We start from the raw sequence: 21747 nt of genomic DNA, 5'->3' as shown, positions 1-21747 counted from the left end.
GATTACGATCGATTAGCGTTGTTTACGGTGAATTAAGATATATTAAAGAGCATTAAGGTGGATTAAAGTGAATTACAGTAGACTTTACAAGGATTTCGCCTCCGCGTCTCTTAAGCGATAGCTAAGGACACCTGGACATTTTTCTCTTACTACTTGTTTTTTGTTATTCTTCTGATTAAAGGGGGTTTATACAGACCTTTGTTTACGCTATATAAGCGCAAATAAACCTCTATTTGCTAAAGAACGGTGTCGCAGCGAATTCATGAGTAAATGTTGTCGCCTATCACATAATATACGCAACGTCATTATGGGTATTTATGATACAGCAATTAATAGCTGCCTCACAGAACCACCCGAATGTCTTTTTTCGTTCAAAGTATCGCGGTAGCCTGAAAATTAAAAGAGCGAACACTCGTATTCTTGTGCGCTGATTTCACGTGCATAAATTGGGACATCTTTATTTACAAATGTTTCGCACGTTCTGCTATGAGCCGTCACTGTGCATTTTCTAAGAGAAAAATAGCCGAAAAATCATTTACGGTAGGCGTGTATTTCATTGCTAGACATGACATGCGTTTCAGATGAAAATATTTCACTTTTGTATGAGACTATGTTTTCAGGGTTTCATCACTGTGTATTATATACGACACATTACACGGCAAGAAGTTATAGCTACCGCTGTCAGGGTAGTTTTTGATGGTGCCATGGTGCGCTCTTACCGGCGTGCTTTCTTAAAGAATGGATGAAGATATTCAATAAAACCGCTGCCACTTGTGCGAATCTTTCTTCGCCTCTTCTCCTGGCCTTCGCGCGTCGTTGGTAGGCAGTCCCGAGTAGCGCCGCGACGGGGTTGTCGGTAGGGGAAGCTTGCACGTATATATAGTGAGAATTATTGACCGAAAATTTAGTGTCACCGCTTTGTTGTGCTTAATAAAGTAATGTTTCACGACATATAACGCTCATATATATTGCCGGCTCATAGGTACATCTAAGGCACACAGACCTCTTAGTGAAATAGCGTATAATATGGAAGGAGTTATTTGATTTTCTCAACCTTTTTTGTAATATTTGGCCTCCACCATTCTTGGGCTGCTAGGTATTCGCCCCAGGTGCTATGGTTCATATAGAACAAAATTTCGACCGAAAAAGTAGTGTCAGTGAGTGCACCTTTGTTCGGGGCATTATTATGACGTGATTAAACCTGTGCGTAGGATGCCTGCGCGGAGGTGTATCTTTATGAGCGACAAGTTTTGATTAAAGTGAACGAAGCAGAAGACTGGCAGATGCGCGAGAAAAAAAAGAATGTGCATAAAGGAAAGAGCAGCGCGTGAACGAAAGTGACGTGGCAGCACATGAGTGCACACGTGGCCCAAGCAGCGAACGCAGGGCGAGGAGAAACGGCGAAGAAGAAGGAAGGAGTGGCTGCATTCTGTGAATGCATGCCGCATCCAACCTGCTTAGCATGTGAGATAATCGGTGGCGACTATAATCCGCTTGATCGCAGTACTGGAAAGCGGGAAGGGTCAGGGATGGTATATCCTAATTTGTGTAAATGGCGTCGCGGGCATCTGGACATCTAGACACAGAAGTGCTGCAAGATTCACAGACGCAAAGCTCCATGAGCATATAACATCAATACAACGGCGACCACTTTAGCGCAAATGCACACAAATATATAATTTCAGGGGCAGAAAGTGGTCGCAGCATTAAATTACATAAACACACTTAATTAAACGTGCTACCGCAATGATAATAGTGCGCACGTATAGTAAACCAAAACTAATGTGCTGGAGTTTAAATTTGTGGCGTTTGACTGTCATCAGTACTTGCTTCTCTAGAATAAGCTGAAAGTTATTTAACTATTGTCCAATGAAGGGCAGTACAGACGTCTTCAAGACAGAAAAATCGCCGCAGAGCCAATCTCACGATGGCTGTCGGCGGTAATGCGTTAACATTGAATCAATATAGCGACACGACATATTTCCACCGTCGGAACGAGTTGTGTTTGAGGCATGTACTGGACACGACCCCTCTTCCGCGCGTATCTAGGAACTTTCGGCGCCATCTAGCTCCGCTTCCGCGAGGTCTGCGCGTGGCCTCTAAAATGCACAACGCGTCGGTGCGTGCGAACACTGAGAAACGCGTCATGCGACAACCGGGCTCCTCTCTCGCGTTTCTTTTCTTTATTTTTTTTTTTTTGCGGACACGCTGCACCATCTCAGTGGTACTGTCGATAACTCCACGTGTGGCCTCCGAGACGAAAATTGTGGCGCACGGGTACCTGCGAACACTGAGAATTGTTCCCTCGCATGCCGCACACTCAGTGGCACATACTCGCTCCCTCAAGTTGGCAAGAGGTTCACTGAAGAGCGGCAAATAACCCAGTGCATTTGCGGCGCAGCCTGCTAATGCGTCGAGTAGCCGTCCTTGTGGAACTCTTGTGACGTGGGTTCCGTTACTCTCAGCGCCGGATAAATTTAAGCGACCACTTTCGTCATTTTAGAGCAGCACAAATCCAGTGGCTTATACATAGTTACAAAAGTTGGCGTCAAAAACCTTCATTGAAGACCGGCGCAGACCAAGTACCGCATACCTAGTGCTCCAAGTCGCCGTCAAAGAGTTTCCTTGAAAAGCGGTCCCTGCCCAGTTCCACATCTTAAAGTGAGCCACGTCGGCTTGAACGTGGTTCGTTGAAGAGCGGCCCGTATGTATATATTGCCACATACTCAGTGACCCAAGGTGGTCCAATAGTTGGTTTGAACCATGTTACTTTCGCACAGCAGCCCGATGCACTACCCATTCTACCACTTACTACCCAGTGACCCAGGTAAGCGGGAAAACGGTTACATCGAAACATACATTGATACAAACGTGCATAGATAGATGCCCACATTCACAGACCCCTGAAAGTGCGTGAAGTACGTTAAGAATGCTAACGCATTAAATAACATGCCTCTTTCTTTCTTGAGGCCCTACGAAAAATTCCACCAATACACAGCTCACGATGAATGTCGACATTAAGGCCATTAGCATTAAGACAATGCAGCGACAAGCCGTATGGCCACCGCCGAAACGCGTCTTGCATGGGGCGTGTATGCAGCTTGGCTCCTCTCTCGTGCAGCCCTCTGGACACGCTGCGCCATCTACCGGCGGCGCCGTACAGTGAGAGACGCCGCCGGGGAGCCGTCTTGTGGCGCCACACGTGTCTTGAATAAGTATACTGACAAAAATTGGCTGAATATACATGACGCTGGTTCTATTCCGCCCAGCACGGGAGAAATTTCAAAGATTTTCCTTTTTTGTGTGTTGTCATTGAAGAGCGGCACACAGCCAGTGGCACGTGCCGGTGACCCAAGCCGTGTGTTCAGTGGGGCTGGTTGGTTCATCTTTGGAATAAAAACAGCGCTCTGTCCTGTGCTCTTTACTCGCTCGTCCTGTGTTGCGCTGTCTAACGGTGACCCAAGTAGGCGTCGAGGAGGGTCATTCAACGCGGCAGTGGCCCAAGTTTGTACATACCCAGCGAACCAAGTTGGGGTGAAAGCGGTTCATTGAAGCGGCAAGCACCCAGTGTCGTATATCAATGACCCAGGTTGGTTCAACGGCTGATTTCGAAAACATCTTCCTCAGCAGAGTCCGACGATCTCCATTAGGCCATGGACAACCCAAAAACCCCAAGCTGTGTCGGAAGTTCGTGAGAAGCAAGCGGACACAAAGGAGGCGACTGTGATTCATGTAGAACATTTTTACTCGCTGCTACCTGTGGTAGCCTGAGAGCAAGTCTGTGACCTTGTCTTGTGCAGTGACTGCAAGATGTTATATTCCATCTACACGGGATGGTGAGAAGAGAGACAGCTGAAGTATTTGGGTGGCAACAAGGGCAGTCTGAAGTTCCACATGTGCATGTATAGAGCGCGTCTACATGGAGCACCGAGGCGCAGTGCCATTTGTACAGATCCTATTTCTGCCTGATGCATTCTTTATTTGCCTTGATTTGATTTCTCTGACGACTTTGATGCGCATATCCGTTAGTTCCCGTCAGCAGGGGCGTAGCCAGGGGGGAGGGAGCTTATGGGATTTCAGCCCCCCCCCCGTAATTTTTTCAAGCTATCCATGTACCGCTGAGCAAAACAACCCCGGTACCGAAAATTATTCTGGATTTTGTCTAGAATGCCTTTTTCACGCTCGAAAAGACATCTATGCAAGTACATTGCGAACTCGGGCTGGATTTCTTGGCAACGCCCATGCACCTGGAGTCAAATAGCGCAAGAAGCCCCATCCGAACACAAAGTTTCAAGGGCGTTTTGATGGCGAGCGGGCTCGTCGCGGCATCTCGCGGAAACCACAAAATCTACGGAGCACACGGATTTCAATTCCGAAACTTTATGAGTATAAAGTTCTGATCAAATTTTGATCCGAAAGGTGCATTGACATTTCTAAAGTCGTGCTTTAACAACATTAAACCTTGTAGGTTTAATGTTGTTATAAACATTTGACGGCAAAGGTGCACTGACTTTTCTAAAGTCGTACATGGGCACTTACAACGAGACAAGCCAAATCAACAAACTATCAGACAAGTTGACAAAGCACGCAGCGAGGTCCGATGAGACGAAGCGTTGTGGTGGTTCATTTGTGCCGTCATGTCACAGAAAAAAATGTCAACATTTTTTTAATCTGCGACGAAGCATCCATGTCCAAGACACTAAAGCCAGCAAAGGTAACTACGTTCTTATTTATTTTCCTACTTTGAATTTTATTCGCGAGGACGCATTGAGCCTTTTCAATTTTCTTGTTCTCGCTACCCGCGGGCTGCCAGAGCCAGCCAGAGCACATGCGTTTTTTTCGTGTTGCCCCGACCACCGCGCGGCGCACTTCGGTGCGCGTTCATTTTTCTCTGGCCGAGTAGATTTTCGCCTGGCAGAGTTTTGGACACCCTCTGGCTAGCAGACGATAAAAAGAAACAATGGTCGCTCGCCGCCATCACTGTGGGGACTCGACGTATTGCAACGCTTTCGCTTGAGCGCAACCTCTCCGGAAAGTCTTGTCTTGCTGGTGTAGGATACCGAACAGTATGCGTATGGTTCTCTGTGGACGAAACGTCTCACGTTTTCTTCGATATTCCTTCGGTAGCCATGTTAGGTGCCCAAAGAAGGCATTCGATTGTGGGAAACATGCTTTCATTGCGTTTTTTTGTAAATTTTGGCGCCCCTGCCCTACAGAAGAAAGTGACATTGTTGCTGCGCTGCGAATTGTCGCATGGTGAAAGTTCGATTTTGTTACTTCTTCTTTTGCGGAAAGTAATTGGCCACGGGACGCTTCAATTGCCGGATATTCTTATTATATTATTGCGATAGCAATTATATGGACACTCGAGGGGCAGTCCTGCCGTCCCCGTCGCCCTCATGTTCCGTACAAAGTACTTTGTGATAACATCGTGACCGTGCGCCGCATGCTGTATGTGCGAGTGAAAGCGTATGGGGGTGGTGGTGGCATAGGTGAGCCGACGATGCTGCATTAGTCTTGTGTGCGCAAGGGAGAAAAGCGGGGAGGAAGCACGCCGCCTTTCGTCGCGCGCTGTACCTCTGGGGACGTGGAGAGAGGAGGGGCTGGCCTTAGGATTCTGTGAATCTGTGATTGTGCAACATCTTTATTTGTCTTGTTTGACGCATTATAAACCGTGACTTTTTCTTAGGTACGTAGATTTATTGGAGACTTATATGTATATTTAAATATCTTATTGTGAGGTTTTGTGTATACGTGCAGTGAACTTTGTTTCCGTTGCCACTTTTTTGCCCTTAATCAAGCTGTATCATCGCATTTGTATATTCTATTCTACCATCGCATTTCTAATGTACGAGGGCCAGTCAAATGACAGTGAGCCAACCAACCTCGCGCAATAATGGTTCAGTTCATTATTTGCGAGGCATGCGCGTAGCACACAGGCATCTTTCATTTAGAAAAGTGACACGCAGGTGTGAGAATTAATGTTCTTTAACGCTCTCGTACACTAGGTTGAACATGGTTGCGTGACATAATGGACGCTCCAAAAGTTTAATAGCGTGGTGTCGTGAAGTTTTTGACAGCTGAAGGTATTTCCGAAAAAGAAATTAGGCGCCGTATGGCTGCCGTGTACGTTGAACATTGCAATTCATTGTTCACTGTGAAGCACTGGAGCAAATGGTTCAAAGAAGGACGTGAAAGTTGCAAAGACGAGACAAGACCGGGCCAAGGACACCGTACAATAACCCCCAAGGCAATTGCAAAAGCTGATTAGACAAGAACGGAGGATAAGCATCGATGAATTGGCAAAGCGTGTGAACATCAGTCACCGTTCGCTTCACACAATAATTCATTTACATCTCGGTAATGGCCAACATCCCCACGTGCGACACATGTAACATCGACGAGACGCTAGCACACATTATCTGTGTCTGCCCGCGGTACAGTTCTGAGAGACAAGAGATGTGCAGAGTACTGGACCAGTTGGACAATCGTCCACTTTCAGAACTAAAAGCTTTAGGCCAATGCTCCGAAAGAACATCCGCGTTGAAGGCCTTACTCGCGCTATTAAGGTTCTTGCGGTCCACGAGGCTTCACGACAGACTCTAAGAATGCCACCCCCTACCGCTCTGTAGCGCGCTTTGTTTCTGCTTGTCTCCCTTTCTTTCTATTTCCCCCTTCCACTCTGTTTCTCTTTTTATCCCCCTTAACCCTTCCCCCTGCGCAGGATAGCCAACCGGAACTACCTCTGGTTAACCTCCCTGCCTTTCTCTGCATTATTTTCTCTCTCTCTCTCGGTTATCGGCTCTTGTGTGCGCAATGGATGCCCATGATTTTGAACCACCGCCAGAAGACGGGGAGGTTCGGCGCTGCCTTGACTCATCTGACCCGGTATCACAATGAGGGTGACGACTTATTGTCTGCAATTGTGACCGCGAACGAATCACGTTGCCATTACTACGAGCCTGAAACACGACGGCAAAGCTTACAGTGGAAGCATTCGAATTCACCACTCCCAAAGAAAGCGAAGACCGTCATTTTCGCCAGAAAGGTGTTGTTGACTTTTTTTTCGACCGTCAGGGACCATTACTGATCGAATTTGCTAAACCTGGAGAGACTATCAATCGTTTCCGATATTGTGAAACGCCGGATCAGCTACGTGTTGCAATCAAGAATCAACGACGTGGAAAATTGACGAATGAGATCATCTTGCTCCTAGACAACACCCGTGCCCACGTCGCTGATGTGGTTAATACAAAACGGGAAAAGTTAAAGTGGGAAACGCTGCAACATCCGCCATACAGCCCGGACCTGTCGCCTTGCGACTCCCTGATTTTGGGGCAATTGAAAAAACAGCTAAAGGTGGTGCTAACAACTGTACTGAGAGGAGGGGCTGGCCTTAGGATTCTGTGAATCTGTGATTGTGCAACATGCTTATTTGCCTTGTTTGAAGCATTATATACCGTGACTTTTTCTTAGGTACGTAGATTTTTTGGAGACTTATACGTATATTTAAATATCTTATTGTGAGGTTTTGTGTATACGTGCAGTGAACTTTGTTTCCGTTCACACTTTTTTGTCCTTAATCAAGCTGTATCTTCGCATTTATATATTCCATTCTACCATCGCATTTCTAATGTACCAGGGCCAGTCAAATGACAGTGAGCCAACCCACCTCGCGCAATAATGGTTCAGTTCATTATTTGCGAGGCATGCGCGTAGCACACGGGCGGCTTTCATTTAGAAAAGTGACACGCAGGTGTGAGAATTAATGTTCTTTCAAGATGAATGCTCTCATACACTGGGTTGAACATGGTTGCGTGACATAATGGACGCTCCTAAAGTTGAATGGTTGAAAGACGAGCCAAGACCGGGCCAAAGCCACCGTGCAATTACCCCCAAGGCAATTGCAAAAGTTGATTAGACAAGAACGGAGGATAAGCATCGATGAATTGGCAAAGCGTGTAGGGACATACGATCGTCGTCTTTTATGAAAAAATACATATTTTACTTGTCTTGACGTTGCGTAGCGTTCAAGCTAAAGCTAAAGCTAAAGGGAACCAGATTCGTGTCGGACGATGACGTGAAAGAATGAGTTACAGACTTCTTGAAGCAGCAACGCTAGCAATTTTATCAGACGGGAATCACGCGACTCTTTAGTCAATGGTACAAATGTCTAAGTGCTCATGGAGACTACTTTTAAATAAAGACACCGTTTGTCATATATTCGCATTGGCTCACTTTCATTTGAGTCGCCCTCGTATATTTAGCAGAACTCCTCCTTTTTATATGTGCTCTCTGTTGCGGCTATAATTTCGATGCGATTGCTCACAGTACACGACAGTTGACTGCTCCTCCTGCGCAATACATTGGAACGAAGGACAGCGTCATTGAGATTTTCCCTGGACGTTGTGGATGTGCAAAAATGTAAACAAGATCCTTGAGTGACAAAATTTCATTAAAATATTTGTCCTCAACTTCTTCATTTCATGGCCTTTACATTTTTCATATCAGCAGCATGCACTGCTTTGCTGGTTTCGAAATGATATAGTTCCAAAGTTCCTGTGATATTTTTTTTACTTATTAGACAAAAAAACATGGAAGCATTGATATCAGTTATTTCGGACACAACTTTTGGGACATACGAGCGTTTTCTTTTATGAAAAAATACATATTTTACTTGTCTTGACGTTGCATAGCGTTCAAGAGTTTGAAGCATGTTTCGCAATGGCAATGTAGTTATTATTGAAATAATTGATCCCTCGACAAATTCTATAAGGAGGAGGCCGAGCTGCAACGTGAGGCCTGCCTCGCCCCCCCCCCCCCCCCCGTACGAAATTTCTGGCTACGCCACTGCCCGTCAGATTAATATTTGCATCAACTAGATCTGGCTTGACTGCATTACCCCGCAAGTTAAACGGCTCATAATTGATTAACTAAGCATTCCATGCTTAAGACACGCCATGTAAAAGAAGTGCGTTGGTCATCATTTCGCCATCTCAGGCAAATACATGATCCTTGAGAAAGTCCTGAATATTAGTTACTCGCTAAGCGCAGCGCCTTGATATTTCTATGACTCTGATTGCCCGCAGTTTTTCTACCAGTTTCTTTTACACATCAACGCCTTTTTTTTTCACGACAGGTAAATTCCTTGGCAATAAATGTTTATAAAAATGTCGAAAGAAAAGAAAAATAATGCAGATCCAACGCACTGTGGGAATCGATGTAAGCGAAGCTTTCTGTGTTGTTTGCTTTGATTGACGACTTGTTTCGCGACTGCGTCGGTTCTACCCACTCTGTGCATCCACTCCCCCTCCTCCCTACCATTTTATCTAGCCTCCTTCTGGACTTGTACGTTAGTAGAACGCTAAGCGCTGCAATTTCTGCAATGCTTATGCGGGGGGCGGGGTCACGGCTATACAGCGGTCAAGAGGCTAATGTGACGACGCCAAGGGAGCTCCAGAGGACATAGTGCACATTAGACGCGGTGCAAAGGTGCAAACAACTTTCTCGCATCGTCTTTCCTCTCTGCCACATTTCTTTCATGTATACACACCCTCTGAACCACTCCCCGACGCGGTGTACCAGACAGCTGCAGCAGCAGCAGCAGCAGTGGGAAAGAAAGAAAAGGCAAAGAAGGTTTCGCTCTAAACGTGCCGGCAATCAATCATAAACGCAAGGAATTGCGTGCGCCGAAATATTAGAACACTTCATTTCCGCACCTCTTGTTATCGATGACTAAGTGCCATAAACGGGTCGGCGCTGAACATCCACGGCGACTGGCTGCCAGTGCAACTGGGGAAGAAAGTTACTTTTCACGCCAAGTAAGGTGCTCCAGATTTGCTCAAAAAGCTTTCTGTTTAAGGGCAATTCAGTGAATGACGATCCAAAAATTTAAATATCGCTAAAGTCCGACGTACAGCACCATTTCACAATGAAGCCTGGCGTGCCGACGGGTGGCCACAACACGCAAAACATTTTCCTTGAAAAGGCGGAGATTGATCGATGACGGGGTAATTTGGTCTTAATCACCTTTTCTGCTGTCTCTAGTAATTAACAATGTTCAGGTATTTTGCAACGCCATCAGGTGTTGCGCAAAGCCATAGAGGTGGGGGAGTTCCACCTCACTATGCATCATGCGTAGCGTTCAGTATACGTGGTGGCGTCTTCATTTGCGCAGACCTCACCAGATGTTAAGCTTTCATTGTGAACGACCCTATCAGAGCCTACATTTTAGTAAGATTCGCAGGTTTAAAAAAAGAAAGAAAGGTTGTTGCATTTAAAAACGAGTGTTTATGAAGAAAGGAAAGGCATACGTAGTCAGTCGGACCGAGCCTACATCGCTTCTGTGAGTGGTCTTAAAGCACGGATGACCGCATCCTACGTCGACAGTTTTTCCGTATGAAACAAGCCCACAACACTTGACGTACTGCCTGACCAGTGACGCCATTCATCCGCATCGCAGGAACAGAAAAGCCACAAGAGCATTGGCGCGGTTTCTGATGTCGATCGGATTGAATGACAATCCATGACTCGAGGCAGCGTTGAACACTCCTATTTCGCGGTTTGCAGTAGCACGCAAACAATGAGAAATAAATAACGTAACGTCAACAGTTGCAAAGTTCACATACAGATTTTCATCAAGGAAAAAAAAGTTGTAGTTTTCGTCCAGTTATTTCTTCTACATTTGCACTTATATTCGTTTTCGCGGGTTTCCGTTTTTACTCCTGCAGATCACCAGCATGTATTCGCAACTGTGAATAGTCGCCGGTGCGCCTGTAGTGTTTGCCTAGCCGAGTTCACGGAAGTCTGCGCACGTGCGATTCCGGAACTACAAAGCCAGAACCATTTAGAAATCGTTATGTGTTCAGTTACCCATCGCGATTAATAAAACACATCTATCGCGCATAAATCAAAGATGTTTTTAGGCATGTAGGACTCTCTGGGCTGTACTTGTCGGCGATAAGGTAGCCTCTCCGCCTATGGGATTATCTGATTGAGCTATGTAGAATGCTCCGTTGCCATAGTCGGAAGTTCGAATCCCTTTATAATGTTTTTCTTTTTTTGACGACGGTGAGCTTGAAATTCACTTTCTCCAGTGCACAACATCTGCAGACTTGGAGTGACGCCTGTCACCACCAAAGATTCCGAGAGTGAGTGGGGCTATACTAATCCAGGTACAACCAAATTAGGACGACCCACTAAGCTTCAACAAGATACTCCCGCACCAGAACAGGAATTGGCCTCCCTGGTGCAGTATTCGGCCACTCACTCCCCAAATGACTCACTCAATTACCCAATGGCCCTCAGTCCCCAGCAGCTGCAGAGCATCTGACCAAGGCGACGGTCGGACCTGCAACGCAGGAGGGGGTGCTAAGAATCTCTGGTTCCGGACAGGCTGCCAATGGAAACTGACCCTTGCAACGTTTAACACCCGAACCGTCTCGAGTGAGGCTAGCTTTGCAGGACAATTTGATGAACTGTCAGACATTGTTTGGGATATCATCGGCCTTAGCGAGATTAGAAGAACTGGTTAGGCTATGTACAGTGCTGATTAATGGCCATGTCCTCTGCTATAGGTCTCGCAGATAAGAAGCAATACGGGGTAGCATTCCTAATCCATAAGGGCATAGCGGGTAACATTGACGAATTATAGAGCAATAATGAGAGGGTAGCAGTAGCCGTAATCAAACTTAATAAGAGGTATAATAGATTTAATATAGTACAAGCCTACGCTCCAACATCCAGTCACGATGATGATGAAATAGATCAATTTTATGAAGATGTTGAGTTAGCAATGAGAAAAAGTGCAAACTCAGTATACTGTAGTAATGGGCGACTTCAATGCAAAAGTGGGGAAAAGCAGGCTGCTGAACAAGCCATTGGCAACTACTGCGTGGATTCTAGGAACGCTAGAGGAGAGATGCTGGTAGACTTTGCGGAAAGGAATAGGTTTCGAGTAATGAACAACTTTTTCAGGAAGCGTAGCAACAGAAAGTGGACCTTGAAATGCTGTAATGGTGAAAAAAGAAATGAAATTGACTTCATACTTTCTGCTGATCCCAGCATAGTGCAGGATGTAGAAGGGATAGGTAGGGTAAACTGCAGTGATCATAGGTTAGTGAGAGCTAGGATTCACCTCAATTTGAAGAAAGAAAGAGTAAAATTGGTCAAGAAAAAAAAGAGGTCAACCTAAAGGCAGTAAGGGTAACAGCAGACAAATTCAGGCTGGTGCTTGCAAACAAATATTCAGCCTAAGAACAGAGAGATGAAGATGACATAGAGGTAATTAATGAAACCGTAACTAGGCTGGCTTCAGAGGCAGCACTTGAAATCGGAGGCAAGACACCAAGGCAACTAGTAAGCAAGCTCTCCCAAGTAACAAAGGACCTAATAAAGAAGCGGCGAAGAATGAAAGTGTCCAACACAAGAGATAAGATAAAATTTGCGGAACTGTCAAAACTGATCAACAAGGCGAAAATAAATGATATTCGAATCTATAACGTGAGAAAGACTGAAGAAGCGGTAAAAAAATGGACGCAGCCTGAAATCAGTGAGAAAGAAACTTGGCATAGGACAAACCAAGATGTATGCACTGAAAGATAAGCAGGGTAATATCATCAGCAATCTCGAAGATATAGTAAAAGAAGCGGAAGAATTCTATACTGACCTGTACAATATCCAGAGGAGTCAAGATACCTCCATTAGAAACAGTAATGAACAGGATACAGAAACTCCGTCTATAACTAGCGATAAGGTCAGAAGAGCCTTGCAAGACATGAAACGAGGAAGAGCGGCAGAAGATGATGGAATAACAGTCGATTTAATCAAAGATGGAGGAGACATAATGCTTGGAAAACTGACGGCTCTTTATACGAAGTGTCTATCGACTGCGAGGGCCCCAGAAAAGTGGAATAATGCAAGCATTATACTAATCCACAAAAAGGGAGACGTTAAAGAATTGAAAAATTATAGGCCCATTAGCTTACTCCAGTATTATATAAAATAGTTACCGAAATAATTTCTAATAAAATAAGGACAACACTGGACTTTAGTCAACCAAGGGAACAGGCTGGCTTCAGGAAGGGATACTCTACAATGGATCACATCCATGTCATTACTCAGGTTATCGAGAAATCCGCAGAGTACAATAAGCCTCTCTATATGGCTTTCATAGATTACGAAAAGGCACTTGACTCAGTAGAGATACGAGCAGCCATAGAGGCATTGCGTAATCAAGGAGTACAGAACGCTTGCGTAGACACCTTGGAAAATATCTACAGAAGTTCTACAGCTACCTTAATTCTACACAAGAAAAGCAGGAAGATACCTATAAAGAAAGGGGTCAGACAGGGAGAGACAATATCTAAATTGCTATTCACTGCGTGCTTGGAAGAAGTATTCAAGCTATTAAACTGGGAAGGCTTAGGAGTAAGGATCGACGGTGAATACCTCAGCAACCTTCGGTTTGCCTTGACATTGTTCTATTCAGCAACAATGCAGACGCGTTACAATAAATCATTGAGGACCTTAACAGAGAGTGTGTAAGAGTGGGCTTGAGGATTAATATGCAAAAGACAAAGATTATGATGCATAGATTGGCAAGGGAACAAGTGCTCAGGATCGCCAGTCAACCTCTAGAGTCTGCGAAGGAGTACGTGTACCTAAGTCAAATAATCACAGGGAACCCTGATCATGAGAAGGAAATTCATAGAAGAATAAAAATGGATTGAATCCCATACGGCAGATATTGTCAGCTCCTAACTGGAAGCTTACCATTATCATTGAAAAGGAAGATGTACAATCAGTGCATTTTACCAGTGCTGACATATGGGGCAGAGACAGGAGACTGACGAAGAAGCTTGAGAACAAGTTAAGGACCACGCAAAGAGCGATGGAACGAAGATTGCTAGGCATAACGTTAAGAGACAGAAAGAGAGCGGTTTGGATCACAAACCAAACGGGTACAGACGATATCCTAATTGACATCAAGGGAACAAAATGGAGCTGGGCAGGTCATGTAATACGCCGGTTACACAACCATTGGACCATTAGGGTTACAGAATGGGTACCAAGAGAAGGGAAACGCAGTCGAAGACGGCAGAAGACTGGGTGGAGAGATGAAATTAGGAAATTCGCGGGCGCTAGTTGGAATCGGTTGGCGCAGGACAGGGGTAATTGGAGATCGCAGGGAGAGGCCTTCGTCCTGCAGTGGACATAAAACATGCTGATGATGATGAAGATGAATTCGTCTCTATATGCAGCATGCTTTAAGTAAACGCTATCTCCTGCTTTGTATCGTTTTCCTCTCCTGTAGCTTTGCCCAGTGTTGGTAGCCAACCGAGCCAATTCCCGGTTAATATCCCTGCTTTCACCTGTCCATCTCTTTCTGGGCCAATGAAAAAGAATTACATTTTGGTGTAGTAAACGTGCTTCATAACTTATTAATACATGGTACTTCCAACGTTACTGACTCATCCTTGTTCAGGGGCCATCTATGAGCACTTCTTCCTATAGGAGTGCATGTGTTATGGATTGCCTATGGTGCTTGCGAACCCCGCCTTGGTGCCTAAAGAGTTTTGGTGTTGCGCTGCTAAGCATGGGGGTCGCGGGAACGAATCCCGCCCACGGACGCCGTACTTCAGTGGGGGCGAAATGCAAAAACACCCGTGCGCCGGACATTGGGGGCCCGTTAAAGATCCGCAGGTGGTTAAAATGAATCCGGAATCCCCCACTAGGGCTAGCCTCATCAAATCGTGGTTGTGGCATGTAAAACTGCAGAATTCATTCAGTGCTTGCGAACACCGTTTTGCTCAATTGAGGTGAACAGTTCCGCTTCTCCGAGCTTTTCATATACCAATGAGCGTTTGAAGACATGTGCTGTTTTCATGCGCCGATGTACTTAGAACCGCTCTTATGTCAATAAATATCGCGTTTAAGGCAGTTGTGGAATGAAAACGTTATTATATTCAAGAGGAACTTTAAATATATTTCGTTACGCTTGTCGTACAAGCACGTTTTGCGAACTGCATAAGGTTTTGAAGTGCGAAAATGGCGAAAAAGTTTAATTTGCTTAGTTTAATTTGCCCACAAGGTCTGAAATTTAGTTGAACATGGCGATGATTGCATAGAAGTTTAGACTTGACATTTAGATTCGAGCGTGGCTGCAAAGGCTGAGACAAATTGAAATTTTCTTTTCTCCTATCCTGCACTCCGAAAACGTTCTTTATTTTATTTTCTAATTTATTTTATTCCTGTTACTGTTTTTTTTTCTTTTTTTTTTTTGCGGTGAGGGACGCATTTTCGAAGAATGCCGGTGTTCGTTACATCACACGAGCTGGCAGACAGCGAGGCCGCAGGAGCTCGGTTTTCCTGCGAAAATTCTCTTCGTGTATCGAAGTGGATCTGAAGAATATTGCGAGTGCTTCTCCGGCGCCGCGACTCCAGTGTCGCTCGAGCAATTTCTCAAAGTGGAAAGCGGGCGTCGTCAGATTACGAAGGCGCTTCGTCTCAACTCAATTAAGGCTGCCACTTCAAAAGTGTGGCTACGGGCGCCTCCGCCTCGTTCTCCGAGGAGAGTCGGGCTCATTCGGCCGCCCGGCGAACGCTGCCACCTAAACCGAGAATAAATGCGCGCTCGCTGCGGAATGAACGATCGCTGGCGTCACGTGCGGCTGGCATGTCGTACATTGTAAACTGTAGCCATCGCTGAACGCCGCCGTGCGGGTAGGGAGGAAAGATAGAAAGCATAAATCTTTCGGTTTGAACATACTCGGACGAGCAGGAGCTTGCGGCGCAGTATCAGAAGACAGAAAAACGCTTCCGGAGTCTCGGATAGGATATACCGTCAAATTTCGCAAAACTCGACCGCTGGGTCGACAACAGTCACGTAACTTCAACAATGCCAAGAAAAAGCCGTTACTGATGCTGGAGAGGACCCTAGGCAGGAAAGAAAAGCAGGAAGTTTTCTTGTGCAATGTAGGCATAGTATGTACGCATGCCGTGACATCGAGACTGTTTATTTGAATCCTGATTCCCAAAGCTACTCGTACGCCAGTTCTCACGAACGAAAGGTTTTGTGAACTCGGCCCCCGAAGTGCAGTGGTAGCTTTGATTTAGAGATAAAATGAAAAAAAAAATATAGATAAGGGGCGAGTGTGCTCAGAGGCGATGAGAAGTCATAGAAAGTGCACCAGAGACACCGAAGCGCTGACGCCCACGAGGCGATCTCGTGGGCGCTGCCATGTTTGATCACGTGGTGACGAGTACATTGGTTGCCTCAGCTGCCTCCGTTGCTTTCGTGTTTACAACGAATGTGTATGGCCCTGGTGCCACTTAGCAAACTTCTGTTTCGGGAGATATCCCAGACAGTGACTGGGTGGAACGACGCGAATCTTTGGCCAGAGCTTCAGAGAACATGTAAAAGCGCTTTAGGAACTGATTAAGTTATGTACAAACAGCGCGAGCACCGTATATCCATGGTGCTTGTTGTAAAGGCGGGGCTAAATATGTGTTCCAAACAATCCAGAAATTTCCGCTTATGAATTGAATCAAGATCAGCGTGTTTTGGCTCTTCGTTCTTTATTTGGCAAATACTTTGAAGCAGCGTCTTGACACGTTTATGACTCAGTAAACTTCCTCAATGCGAGCACCATCTCATTATTTTCTGCCTAATCACTCGCGGGTGTGCTCAGTTGCGACAGATTCGTGCTTACAGCACACAAGGCTTGAAACGTAGCTGTTCGTTGCATTGTAATGCATTGTAACAAAGATGTATTATCGCTAGTAACTCGCTTACTCCTGTGGACCGTCACGAAACATTTAGCTTCGACCATTCGTGTGCTGTAGGTGTAGTCCGTCATTTATTGGGCGTATATGAAGTGCTCGTATATTCAAGTGTGCGCCCATTCACTTATTCTTGATACGTTGGCGACAGAGTGGACGTGAATAAGTCTGCGTGCCAGTGGGCTAGATGTGTGTATAACGTGCGCGAAAGTTACTATGGCAGAAGCGGCGCTACTCCCTTTGTCATTGTTTAACGAGCGGTACCCACTCCAGCCGACATTCCGGGATTGAAGTGCTTTCTTTAGACGTCAGCGATACAAAGCCGTCGGATGAGTGAAGTCGTCTTTTGTTCTCGGGGAAAGCCGTGCATCGCGAACGGACGGCAACACAGGCTGTCTGTATGTAGCAGCGGTTTGTGAGCTTGATCGCATAGATTCATTCTATTCCTTAATATGCCAGTCACCATTTTCGCAGCCAACTACTGCACACGCGTTTAATCCACCGCTCCTCAATTTGGAGCACGATTAGAGCACAGAGCGTTTGCGAAAACTCAGTTGCATTTTCCCCAGCTGATCGCACAGAAGCAACGTGGAAGCGGGAATGGTTTCGTATTCGTGCGCTGTCGCTGAGGCGACGTGCGGCGCGCCGCGTAAAGCGCCATCTCATTTCTCCAGAACAAACTGCCACACGAGAATGGTCAAAAGGTACTGTCTCTGCGAGGCAGCAATGTCCGCAAGAACATTGGCAACTAGGAGTCTTGTTCTTATACACAGAAGACGCTGGACACTCTATCGCACTCCGTAACGACTCGAGTGCCAGTTGATTGCCCCAATACGGTCAGTGACACGCGCAGGAAGCCAGTGTAGGTTTCGCTGAAAAACATTCAGCTTTGTATGCTGAAACTCAGATCGAAGCACCTCACTGTTAGAGAAAATACGTCTTTTATGCTTCCCCAGTTCTGACCCGAGCGAGAATACTAATGTTTATGGGTGTTCTGAAACAAAATTTTTTAATGAAGTCGAACCTGAATTTTGGAGAAAGAAAGACGACTTTCGAATATCGAATCCTGTGCTCAATATTTTCATTTTCTAATAAACATGAAATAGAATAGTCCCGTTGAGTCCAATATATATATATATATATATATATATATATATATATATATATATATATATATATATATATATATATATATATATATTGTCACGTGGTGATGACGTTGAAGAACAGAGTAGCGAACCTGTGCCCACAAAACAGGCTACACTTATAGCACAACGATAGCGGCGAACACGGTCGGCGATCGTCGAAAAACCTGATCAGCGGGTCAAACGCGTCGGCTTTTATACAGCAGTCGTCGAACGTTCCAGACTAAGCGTTGGGACCCGCGTGCCTTCCACAAAGTTCTACACCATTCGCGTCACGCGATGAAATCAGATAACACAAGGTTCGTCGACAACAGACAACGGATAGAAGCATCGATAACTTTCCAGAAACTTCGGATACATGCAGGCGCGTCCGGCGCTGTGCAGTAACATTTGTTAGGTTTGTTAGGCGGCGAAACGTGGTCGACCGATAAAGATAACCACACTTGTCTATATATATATATATATATATATATATGCAAGTGTGTATGTATATACATGTGTGCGTGCGTGGGGGGGGGGGGGTGCGTGCGTGCGTGCGTGCGTGCGTGCGCGTGTGCGCGTGTTTACAGATATATAATGAAACAAAGCAACATAATATCACAAGATGCACATAGTAGAGTGTTGTGTACGATCAAGGAGCTAAGGGCTATACAACAGCACCGCACATTATTTTAGAGGAATCCAATTATGGTGAAATTGGGCAAATAATAAGTGGTTCTGCCTGCGTCGAAACGGCATACTCGTATGTTACCTAAAGCAGGACACGATTATTTAACGACTGGAAACGATTAGAAGTTTAGAAAGCTGAAGAGCGGAGGATAGCGTGTGGGCGCCGCACATCTTACGTGCGCAGCATGGGCGGCGCGTGCTCCTGCACGCTGTTGCTCGCGAGAAGAGGAGCAGAGTGAGTGGCGTGATGCTGAAAGATAGAGAACTGTAGAGAGAGAGAGAGAGAGAGAGAGAGAGAGAGAAGTTTAATGATACGAAATGCAGAGAGATCGGTCTGGGGCACATTCCTCTAGCCGGCTACTTTGCGCTGGGGAAAGAGGGAAAGAAAGAGTACGAGGAGGAGGATGGGTGAAATGATTACAGAAAGAGGATGTAAAACATATAGCAAACAATTAGGTATGCTCAAAGCCTACAGTCCATGCTCATACTTTTAATGAGGTCGAATAAGGCCTGGGTGACCTGGAAATTAGATTTAGAGTCTTGCCCAGGGCGCAAGACAACGTCCTCCGACAACGGTGGGCTGTCGAGGCGCGTAAGATCACTGCTCAACGTTTGCCGCTCTTACACCTGCTAAGGGAAGTCACACACAGCACGTGACCTACAGTCTCATGCGCATTGCACAACTGGCAGTCCAGAGACTCGGTGCGTCGCATTAGGTGCACGTACCCGCGCGTAAACGCCACACCCAGCCTAAGTCTGTGCAGACGACTGGCAGAGCCTCGCTTAATTTTTGGTGGTATATAGCCTAAACGAGTTGGCTGTGGCGATTTTCCGGATTGTTCCAGTGATTTTCTGCCGCTTTTCGGATGACACTTGAGAAAAGGCAGTTGCGTCCACTCTCGAAAAATAAATTGCAAGCAATGGCTCTGGTTCTTCGAGTGTTTTCTTCGCTTCGACATTGGCCAGTTCGTTTCCGTGTACACCACATTGACTAGAAATCCATTTAATGTAATGTCGTGGCTGTTCGCTTCCGCTAGAGTGCACAGCTCGGCATTTGAAGAGCCAACACTCTGTAGGAGCTTTCCTTCATTACAAATCGAAGTAGCTGCAGAGCCGATTTCACGTCACTGGACACTGTCCATACTCGAGGAGGCTACCGCGAAATATAGAAAACTGCCTCTCTGATTGCAACTAGTTACGTGGCTTTTAGTGTCGTCTTGGTATTCAGACGAAACCTTCAAACGACTCGATGCACAGGCACGACGAAAGCTGCACCTTGAGCATACGAAGAGTTCGATCCCTGTGTGTACACATTCAAGTGCAAGGGAACGTAGCATTCTTCCTGATGTGAATAAAAATTTATTGACTGGAAACGATGATAGGTGGGTCGCTATCCTCCGGGCGAAAAGAGCAAAAAAATAAAGGAAATAGAAAAGAACTGTGAAAGGTCGTTCACCGACTGGAGGTGCATGTAATATTTCTGCATGCGTATACCATCTATAGATATGCAAGTATTCCAGTACAAGCCCCCAACACAGCAACATTCATAAAGCTATTCGTTGTGGCGTAAGAAGGCCCTGCGTGCTGCCCATCGTTCTTCGCTGTACAATATAAAACACGAATACCTGCAAAGCGTTTTGTGAGGAGAAATTGCGAATACTCAATACGTGGTCACCGAGTGCGCCGGCACAAGAACTCGCGTCATTAAAATGTGTTGTTCTGCTTTCATTCAGTGCCGACTTGTCCAGATTCGTCATATGTGATTTCATCGAGAGAGAGAAACACAGTAAGGATATATAGAAAGGCGGAGAAATTACCCAAAGGTAGTTCCGGTTTGCTTCCTTGCATGGTATGGAGAGAGAGAGAGAGAGAGAAAGAGAGAGAGCAAATGATAAAAGAAGGGTAGGGAGGTTAACCAGGACTGAGCCCGGTTGGCTACCCTACACTGGGGAAAGGGAAATGGGAGCAGAGGGGATACAAGAGATAGACAGAGGAGCACAAACAAAGTATACGACTTACACAATGCAGCAATCATTCCCACCAAGTTTCCCAGACGTGTCGGTAAACCATCTCAAAGTTTGCTTTAAAACATTACGGCTATTTAGTACCTCGCGCAGAGTGATTGCTCGAGGGTTTCTTGCTGAAAAAATAATATATCTGCTACGTGGCGTGCTTTCAAAGTTTGCAAAGTACGCGAAACATGGTTCTGCAAGAAAATTCATATAAATGTTATTTTAGCGCCCAACGCTTCACAACTTCGCCTAGTAAACCTAAGAGCCTTCAATATGTAAAAGTGCTTATTGGCAACTTTGGTCAAATAGTATCCCTTGGGAGTCCTGAATTACGACAAAAGAATATTGAATTGACAAAAAAGAAAATGCCCGCGGTGGTTGCTCAGTGGCTGTGGTGTTGGGCTGCTGCGCACGAAGTCGCGGTATCGAATCCCAGCCACGGCGGCAGCATTTCGATGGAGGCGAAATGCGAAAACACCCGTGCACTTAGATTTAAGTACACGCTAAAGAACCCCAGGTGGTCGAAATTTCCGGAGTCCTCCACTACGGCGTGCCTCATAATCAGAAAGTGGTTTTGACACGTAAAACACCGTAATTTAATTAACTCTGAAATACAAACCACTATAGATTTGTTCATTGTAATTGTTCTACTGGATTTTCCCGGAGCTGCATATTACATAAATTTATTCAGACTGACCCCGAAACGGGGTTTTGTCGTATGCCTAGACACAGGGTATCTCTCACGGAATGATTTCTCACAAGAATTTGTGAGAACATAGGCACGAGTGATTAAACATTACCCTCCCTACAAGCCGCGGTGTTCCCCCTACTCCGTACGGTCATCGCTATTTCCCGCCTACTTCAAGCGGTAAAGCGAGCGCTGTCTACTTGCGGTTTACTTGAAACGAGTGGATTCCCGCGCCTCTTTCCTACGCAATCTTTCTCGCTAAGCTTGGGCTACGTGAAGCGAAATTTTAAGACTAACTGAGCGCGGCGGATGGAGATACAGCGGCACTACGAGCAATGTTCGCTGGCTTTTTATTGTTTTATTTTTTGTTTTCACGCTACATGAGGCGATAAGAGACGGATGCCGCCGCGGGCGTTGGTCGTATAGATGCGAGTGTAATGCAATGTACAAC

Source organism: Dermacentor variabilis, chromosome 1 (genome assembly GCF_050947875.1).
Source record: "Dermacentor variabilis isolate Ectoservices chromosome 1, ASM5094787v1, whole genome shotgun sequence".
Lineage (NCBI taxonomy): Eukaryota > Metazoa > Arthropoda > Arachnida > Ixodida > Ixodidae > Dermacentor > Dermacentor variabilis.
Note: the sequence above shows the minus strand (reverse complement) of the source record.